Here is a 7,146-nt window from a genome sequence, read left to right on the forward strand (position 1 = left end):
CCACCATCTACACTAGCGCCCCTAGCGGCGAATTCATACGCGTTAGCCCTCACTAATACTTATCAAGACAATTCTAACAAATCCAGACACAAATTAGGTTGCGTTATTTTATCTCCTTCTATGACCTCCTATATGACCACTTCCTGCGTCCATCATCAGATATTCGATCGTACTGCAGGGAAAAGGTACCCTACGTTCATACAAATTTAAATTTGTATGCAGGGGGGTGCCTTTTCTCTGCAGCTGACTGTACCATAATATTCCGTTATCACCCAACTTATATAATGTATTATGTTATCACCCAACTTAAAGAATGTATGTGAAGTTTTAGCTCAATCGAATACAGGGAAGTGTGGTCGTATTGATTTTATAAAAATAAGCATAGAAGAATTTACATCTACAGTGGCGCCAACTGGTGAGCACAAAAACTGTAGCCCTCTGTAGGTACCTCACAAGTACTAACATTATGTGCCCTACCCGGGTGTCAATGTACTGACTACATTTTACTAACATCTTCTGTAATGCACATGACTTTTAATGTTAAATAAATGAAATGAAATAAGGATTTTGTTAAAACTGATATTTTTGATACAAGTTTTTATTGCCGATTCTTTTAACAGGCAAAGAGGACTATCGTTTTTTTGCTCACCAGTTGGCGCCTCTGTAGATGGTGGTCCAAAACACTAAAGAACAGTTGTCAGTCATTAAAGTGACAAGTGACATTTGACATTTGACATTTCGAACTATGGAAAAGACCACCATCTACACTAGCGCCCCTAGCGGCGAATTCATACGCGTTAGCCCTCACTAATACCAATAGATGGATACAGTCTAAGGAAAAAACGTGCCTCGAAAATCAAGACAATTTGATTCTCGTTCAGAGGGCGCTACTAGTTTTGGCCTACAGTCGTATAGATGGCGTTGACGGTTTCGTTTATTATTTAACAATTTTAACGCATATCAGTGAAAGAACATGGGTCAAAATCATAAAAATAATTAATGCAAATAAAAAAAATCATTTATCTATATATCTAAATACATTTTATCGTATTTTTATAAATCTTCATTTTTAGTTTTAAAGTATGTCGACAGATGGCAGTGAATTTACTGGGGTTACAAAATTTAATATGACAGTACCGCTCTAGTATAAGTAACTCTATGCTAATACTTATCAAGACAATTCTAACAAATCCAGACACAAATTCGGTTGCGTTATTTTATCTCCTTCTATGACCTCCTATATGACCACTTCCTGCGTCCATCATCAGATATTCGATGGTACTGCAGGGAAAAGGTACCCCACGTTCATGCAAATTTAAATTTGTATGCAGGGGGTGCCTTTTCTCTGCAGCTGACTGTACCATAATATTGCGTTATCACCCAACTCATATAATGTATTATGTTATCACCCAACTTAAAGAGTGTATGTGAAGTTTTAGCTCAATCGAATACAGGGAAGTGTGGTCTAATTTATCTTGCAGGACTTGATACATACATTGCAACGTTGCAACTTAAGTTTGTAAAAAAAAATCCTTTACACTGTAATAGATTCACCTACATATGTTTTACAAATAAACACTGACTATTGACTATTCGAAATGCATGGACATGCCACTTGCTGAGAGGTTTGTTCCAGGCGGAATGTAAGAACTTTTCTTCTTTCGTTCGATAGCTAAATTTTATGACTATCCCTTTTCTAAATAAGTCTTCCATGTCCTCGATAATTTGAGTGTCCTCTAATATGTTATGACTGAAACAGAAACAAAATAGATTAGATGAGGTCATGAGTTGTATAGGTATAGTGGTGCAGGCTAGTATGGCGGTTCATTGGCAAATTATGAGAAAATAATGTCACTTTTAGAAAGCTCTCGTTTTTAAGTCAGGGGGATTTTTTTTGTTTCTCAGTATTCAGCAACATCTACCTGTAAGAAATGATCTTAACACACACACACACACACACACACACACACACAATGTGCTAATACCCATACTTAACTTTTTTTTTAAGCAGAAACATATGCGAGCGTTACTCCAGATTTTTAAATTAAAGGAAAAATGGAATAATTTACACCTCCGGCAGGACTCGAACCTGCGACCATTGGAACATCGGTCCAATCGCTTCTGCCAACTGAGCCACGGAGCCCTACATAATTTATGGCACAAAGTGTGGTGGTCTTTTTTGTCAATAAACTTGGATTCTTGCATACAAAACCAGGTTCTAGAATATAGGTACAGACAGGGTAAGAAAAAAATGTTTTTGAAGTTTTGAGTGAGGTCGACGGGTTTCAAAGTTTTTAATATTTGTTAGAATCCTTATGCACTTTTTCTATAGTGTGAGTAAATGTATGAATAATTACGTAGTTTTTAACAAGCAGAAACGTCTGCGATCGATGCTATTAAGCTTAGAATAAATTTAAAAGTGGAAAAATTACTGCCTTGGGTGAGACTTGAACTCACGGCCTCTGGATCTATACTCCAGCGCTCTGCCAATTGAGCCACCAAGACCTCATCCATAGTCAGCAAATCTTCCCACTATATGGGTCTAGGGGACCCTAGCGATATCTACCGTAAGAGTGTTACACTTCTTAAACGGCCACCGGAGTTCCAAGTAATATTGGAAGTTCACGTTCAGTTAGTGATAGTTTAACAAACTTACATACATACATATAATCACGCCTATTTCCCGGAGGGGTAGGCAGAGACCACGGATTTCCACTTGTTACGATCCTGACATACCTCTTTCGCTACCTTCACTTTCATAACGTTCCTCATACACGCTCGCCGGTTTAGGGTGCTCTACCTGGTCTTTCTTCAGGATTTCCCCGATCTGATCAGAAAAAGTCCGCCGAGGTCTGCCCCTTCCCAACTCCCGTTTCTACCTCTCCCTTATACACTCTCTTTGTTAGCCTTTTTCCACTCATTCTTTCCACGTGTCTAAACAGGGAGTATATATATATATATTTCGCTAGCATTTTCTTCTGCGCCTAAGCATCGTCATCGACTGAAAAACAAATTCATGATAAAGTCAGTTATTGATTATTGGTCAAACAATCTACACGAACTATAACTTTTTCTATAAATAAATTATTGTTCTTTAGAGAAACTTACATTATCGGTGGCATTTTCTTTAGTTTTCACATCAAATCAGTATATATTTTTTTCTAGTCAGTTGTCTTCTTCTTCTTCTTCTTCTTTTAAAATTATGGCTTCAGCTCAGTGGGACTATTTCGCCAGTATCAAGGTATTGAGAGGTTTACAAACGACAAAAATTGTACGGTTGTACAAGACAGTGTACGGTGATTTGTTAGCTCTTGTAAATCGATAGCTAGTCTTTACAAGAAGCACGTGGACTACCGGCCGTTGACTCCAAGATGGTGGTTAAACGCGCTTCAAAATTAATTCTCCATTCACTGCACACTACCACATTAGTTTACTGTATAATAAGCTATCGATATTACACTTTAAACAATATTAATAAGCAAAAAACAAAGTAATTAATCACGATGCTAACTATCAAGATGGCGCTCGAAGTATTTTCTTCAGACGCGCACGCGTGCTTGTCAATGTCAATATTGTCAATTGTCAAAACGTTAAGCCCGCTACAGACTACGCGGTGCGAAGCCGCGAACGCGAGCGTGAGTCGATTTCGCTTTAGATTAACTTGCGTTCGCGGCTTCGCGCCGCGATTCGCGCTCGAGTGTGCTTTAAGTTGAGAGAACACAATTATCCGTGCATGTTAGGCCCCACCCATTCGCACGAGAGCTTATAGAAAGAGATATCGCTTTCTCGCTCTTACTTATGGGTGCGTCCCACACGCAACGCTTTTTAAGCTCTCGTGCGTATGGGGCCTTATAGTTGGTCAAGCAAATCTTATCAGTAAATAAGAACAAAAAAAACTATACTCATCCTTTTCTTTTGGGTGCTAGTACTAGTGTAAGACAAAGATAGTATGATTCTCTCTCTTGTTTGAAATTTCTATGTTTGAAATGAGACGGTCCTTTAGCCCCATAGACCTACGACTCTACGAGTAGCATTACATAGATGCGGGCTACCGCGTGCGCCCGTAAGGGATAGACATAGATGACGTCATAAACGTGGGGGTACCATATTGGTAAAAATTACGTTGGGGCGATTACCCTGGAGGCAAAGTTTGACGGTATTAAAATTGTTGAATAAATGTCAATGGGCCGTTCTATTTAGGCGTATGAACAATGAAATACCTCCTATAATTCCCGCAGGTGGTACAAAACTAAACATGTTTAGTAAATAAAACGTAAAATAAAATGTATTATGAGTTAAAATTTTATGAAATCACAAATCACAATCACATTATTCACACCAATTAATGTACACCACATTTAATCTTCACAACATTTGTTTATTTTATTTTTTAGAATTAGAAATACGAAAAACTTAAGTCAAAATTACCCATAAAATGATGATATCTTCATCTGGTATCCCTAACATGATTGTTATGCAGCTAAATTAAGAAGAAGATTAAAAACGGCTGACTTCAGACTCGTCTGAGTAGCTGACAGATTACCACAAACAACCTACGTAATTTGGGCGGATAATTTTACAAATAATGTTTTGTTAATTTGCGTAAATAATTGTGATATTTTTATTGAAATCGTTTGATTCTACATTGCTTTGAGTGTAACGTAATTTTACGATGTTATTCTCACATATTGCGTTAAGAGGAAGGTGTAAAATACCGTACTTACGTGTGAAAGGTTATGTTCTCATATTTTTGCTCAGAGCGGCTATGACAGCCAATTACAGAACAATTCACCATTATTTTATCAATTCAAAACGCTAACCATCACTATGTTTTATAAGAGAAAGCACAATTTCATAGAAAACAACAATAATTAAACAAGCAACGAAGCATGACATGTCACGTACTTATTTGTTTGCCACAATTTCGGTTGTGGCAGCGGTGGAAAAGTGAAACTATGACAAAGACAAAAAGTAATATATTGCTCTCTGTCACTACTACTTAAAGATACATAAGACTATCCCGTTCGGTCATTTCGCCCCACCCCTCATGACCGATCCATGTTATACTAGATTCATGTTTAGCCCGCTCCAGACTACGCGGCGCGAAGCCGCGAACGCAAGTGTGGATTCGATTTCGCTGATTAGCGAACTAGACTCCAAACTCGCGTTCGCGGCTTCGCGCCGCGATTCGCGCATGAGTGTGGAGGGCCCTTTTGACAAACTATATAATGCAAGTCAATTTGTATAAAGCTGTCACTCAACTGTCACTCATTTAAACTTTTTTCAATTTGGAAGTGTAGTAATAAAACTAACTATTCGTGTTCAATCTTTGTCCGACACACGTCCGAAATTTAAATAAGGCCAGCCATTGACATACACTCTAGGCATAGATAATCGTGGTCACTTTCGAATGATTGTCGATAACTTTTTTCATTACCGACGTGATATTGTTATCGTAGTCATGTATGAATGAATGAATGTTTTTCATGGAAATATGGGACACTTGGCAACACTGGCGCACGTGTGCGGCAGTCTGTAAGGTTCGCACCGTTTTGACGTATTTGCCTTTACAGGTCGTAACACACCGTCGCACCGCACCAAGGTCATTGTGCGACGCATCCATAAGTAAGAGCGAGAAAGCGATATCTCTTTCTCGCTCTTACTTATGGGGGCGTCGCACAATGACCTTGGTGCAGTTCTAGGAATAGGTAGTACTGGCGTGGGCTTCCATACTATCGCACCGAACCGTCAAAACGGTGCGATCCTACCTTACAGACTGCCGCACACGTGCGCCAGTGTTGCCAAGTGTCCCATATTTCCATGAAAAAAAAAGAAAAACATGGAAATATGGGACACTGTTTGTGTCCCTATTCCTAAGGGCCCTCCACACTCGTGCGCGAATCGCGGCGCGAAGCCGCGAACGCGAATGTGGAGTCGATTTCGCTGAATAGCGAACTAGACTCCACACTCGCGTTCGCGGCTTCGCGCCGTGATTCGCGCATGAGCGTAAAGGACCCTCTAGAATTGCTCCAAGGTCACGGTGCGGTACGATGGTGTGTTATGGCCTATAATTTCGAAGTGTAATAATAAATCTAGCTATTCGCGTTCAAACTTCATCAGACACATGTCCGACAATTGAATAAGGCCACCTATTGAATGGATCTTTCAAAAACTCTAGGCATAGACAATCGTGGTCACTAACGAATGATTGTCGATTAGAGATTTCCGGTTCTAACGCCATCTTGATAGTAGCCTCGTGATTAATTCCTTTGTTTTTTGCTCATTAATATTGTTTAAAGTGTAATATCGATAGCTTTATTATACAATAATCTAATGTGGTAGTGTGCAGTGAATGGAGAATTAATCTCAAAGCGTGTTTAACCACCATTTTGGAGTCAACGGCCGGTAGTCCACGTGCTTCTCGTAAAATCCAGCTATCGGTTTTACGAGACAACTACAACAACCACCGAACAGCGTCGTGCTCTAAGAGCATTTCTTTGTTCCTACCCTTTTACGTGACATTGGCTACGGGCAACACCGCCCTCAAGTCCATCAAGAAAAGGAAAAAAAAAAGATTGTCGATTACTTGCATTATCGACGGGATATTGTTATCGTAGCCCGGTACCATGCTCGCAAAATGACAGTTTTTTACGATAACGTTAGAAGACAGCAGTCCTATCACGCGCAATATGATAATAACCATTTCACGCGCAATATGACAATAACCGTGCTAAGCCCGCAGTACAGTACAATTTGACGTGATAGGGATAACCATTAATGTCGGCGTAAGGTCTAAAATCCATACTTGCTTCCATTTAGTTCAGGCTCGAGCATGCTAGCACCGCGCTAAGACGTAAAGGGCAATTAGCAACAAACTGCGTCAGCGGTCTGTCCGTTTGTCCATTGCAACTACTAAACTCAGGTTAACTGGGATTGCGCGTGTAAATAAGCCTTAATTGCATTAAGAGTGGAGTTTTCACAATTAGCAGGAAGAACGGAAAGTTAACTCAGTAAATAGAGTAATTAAGTTTAATGATGATTACTGCGCAGTGTCATTATTTTTAGTAGGTTATGTTACTGTTATAACAATAGTACATTTCGATGCTAGTGCGGAAAGTATGTCATCACTTCACGAGTACCGAGATA

At 39.5% G+C, this 7,146-nt stretch overlaps 2 non-coding genes across 2 annotated transcripts; both read right to left on the reverse strand.

Annotated features, from left to right (window-relative positions):
- Positions 1–2,068: 2,068 nt before the first annotated feature.
- Positions 2,069–2,143, reverse strand: Trnai-gau (transfer RNA isoleucine (anticodon GAU)). The gene has a single exon. It is a non-coding gene; the product is annotated as a tRNA-Ile (tRNA).
- A 289-nt stretch (positions 2,144–2,432) lies between these two features.
- Trnay-aua (transfer RNA tyrosine (anticodon AUA)) lies at positions 2,433–2,505 on the reverse strand. The gene has a single exon. It is a non-coding gene; the product is annotated as a tRNA-Tyr (tRNA).
- Positions 2,506–7,146: the final 4,641 nt, after the last annotated feature.

The sequence above is a fragment of the Cydia strobilella genome, chromosome 1 (genome assembly GCF_947568885.1).
Source record: "Cydia strobilella chromosome 1, ilCydStro3.1, whole genome shotgun sequence".
Lineage (NCBI taxonomy): Eukaryota > Metazoa > Arthropoda > Insecta > Lepidoptera > Tortricidae > Cydia > Cydia strobilella.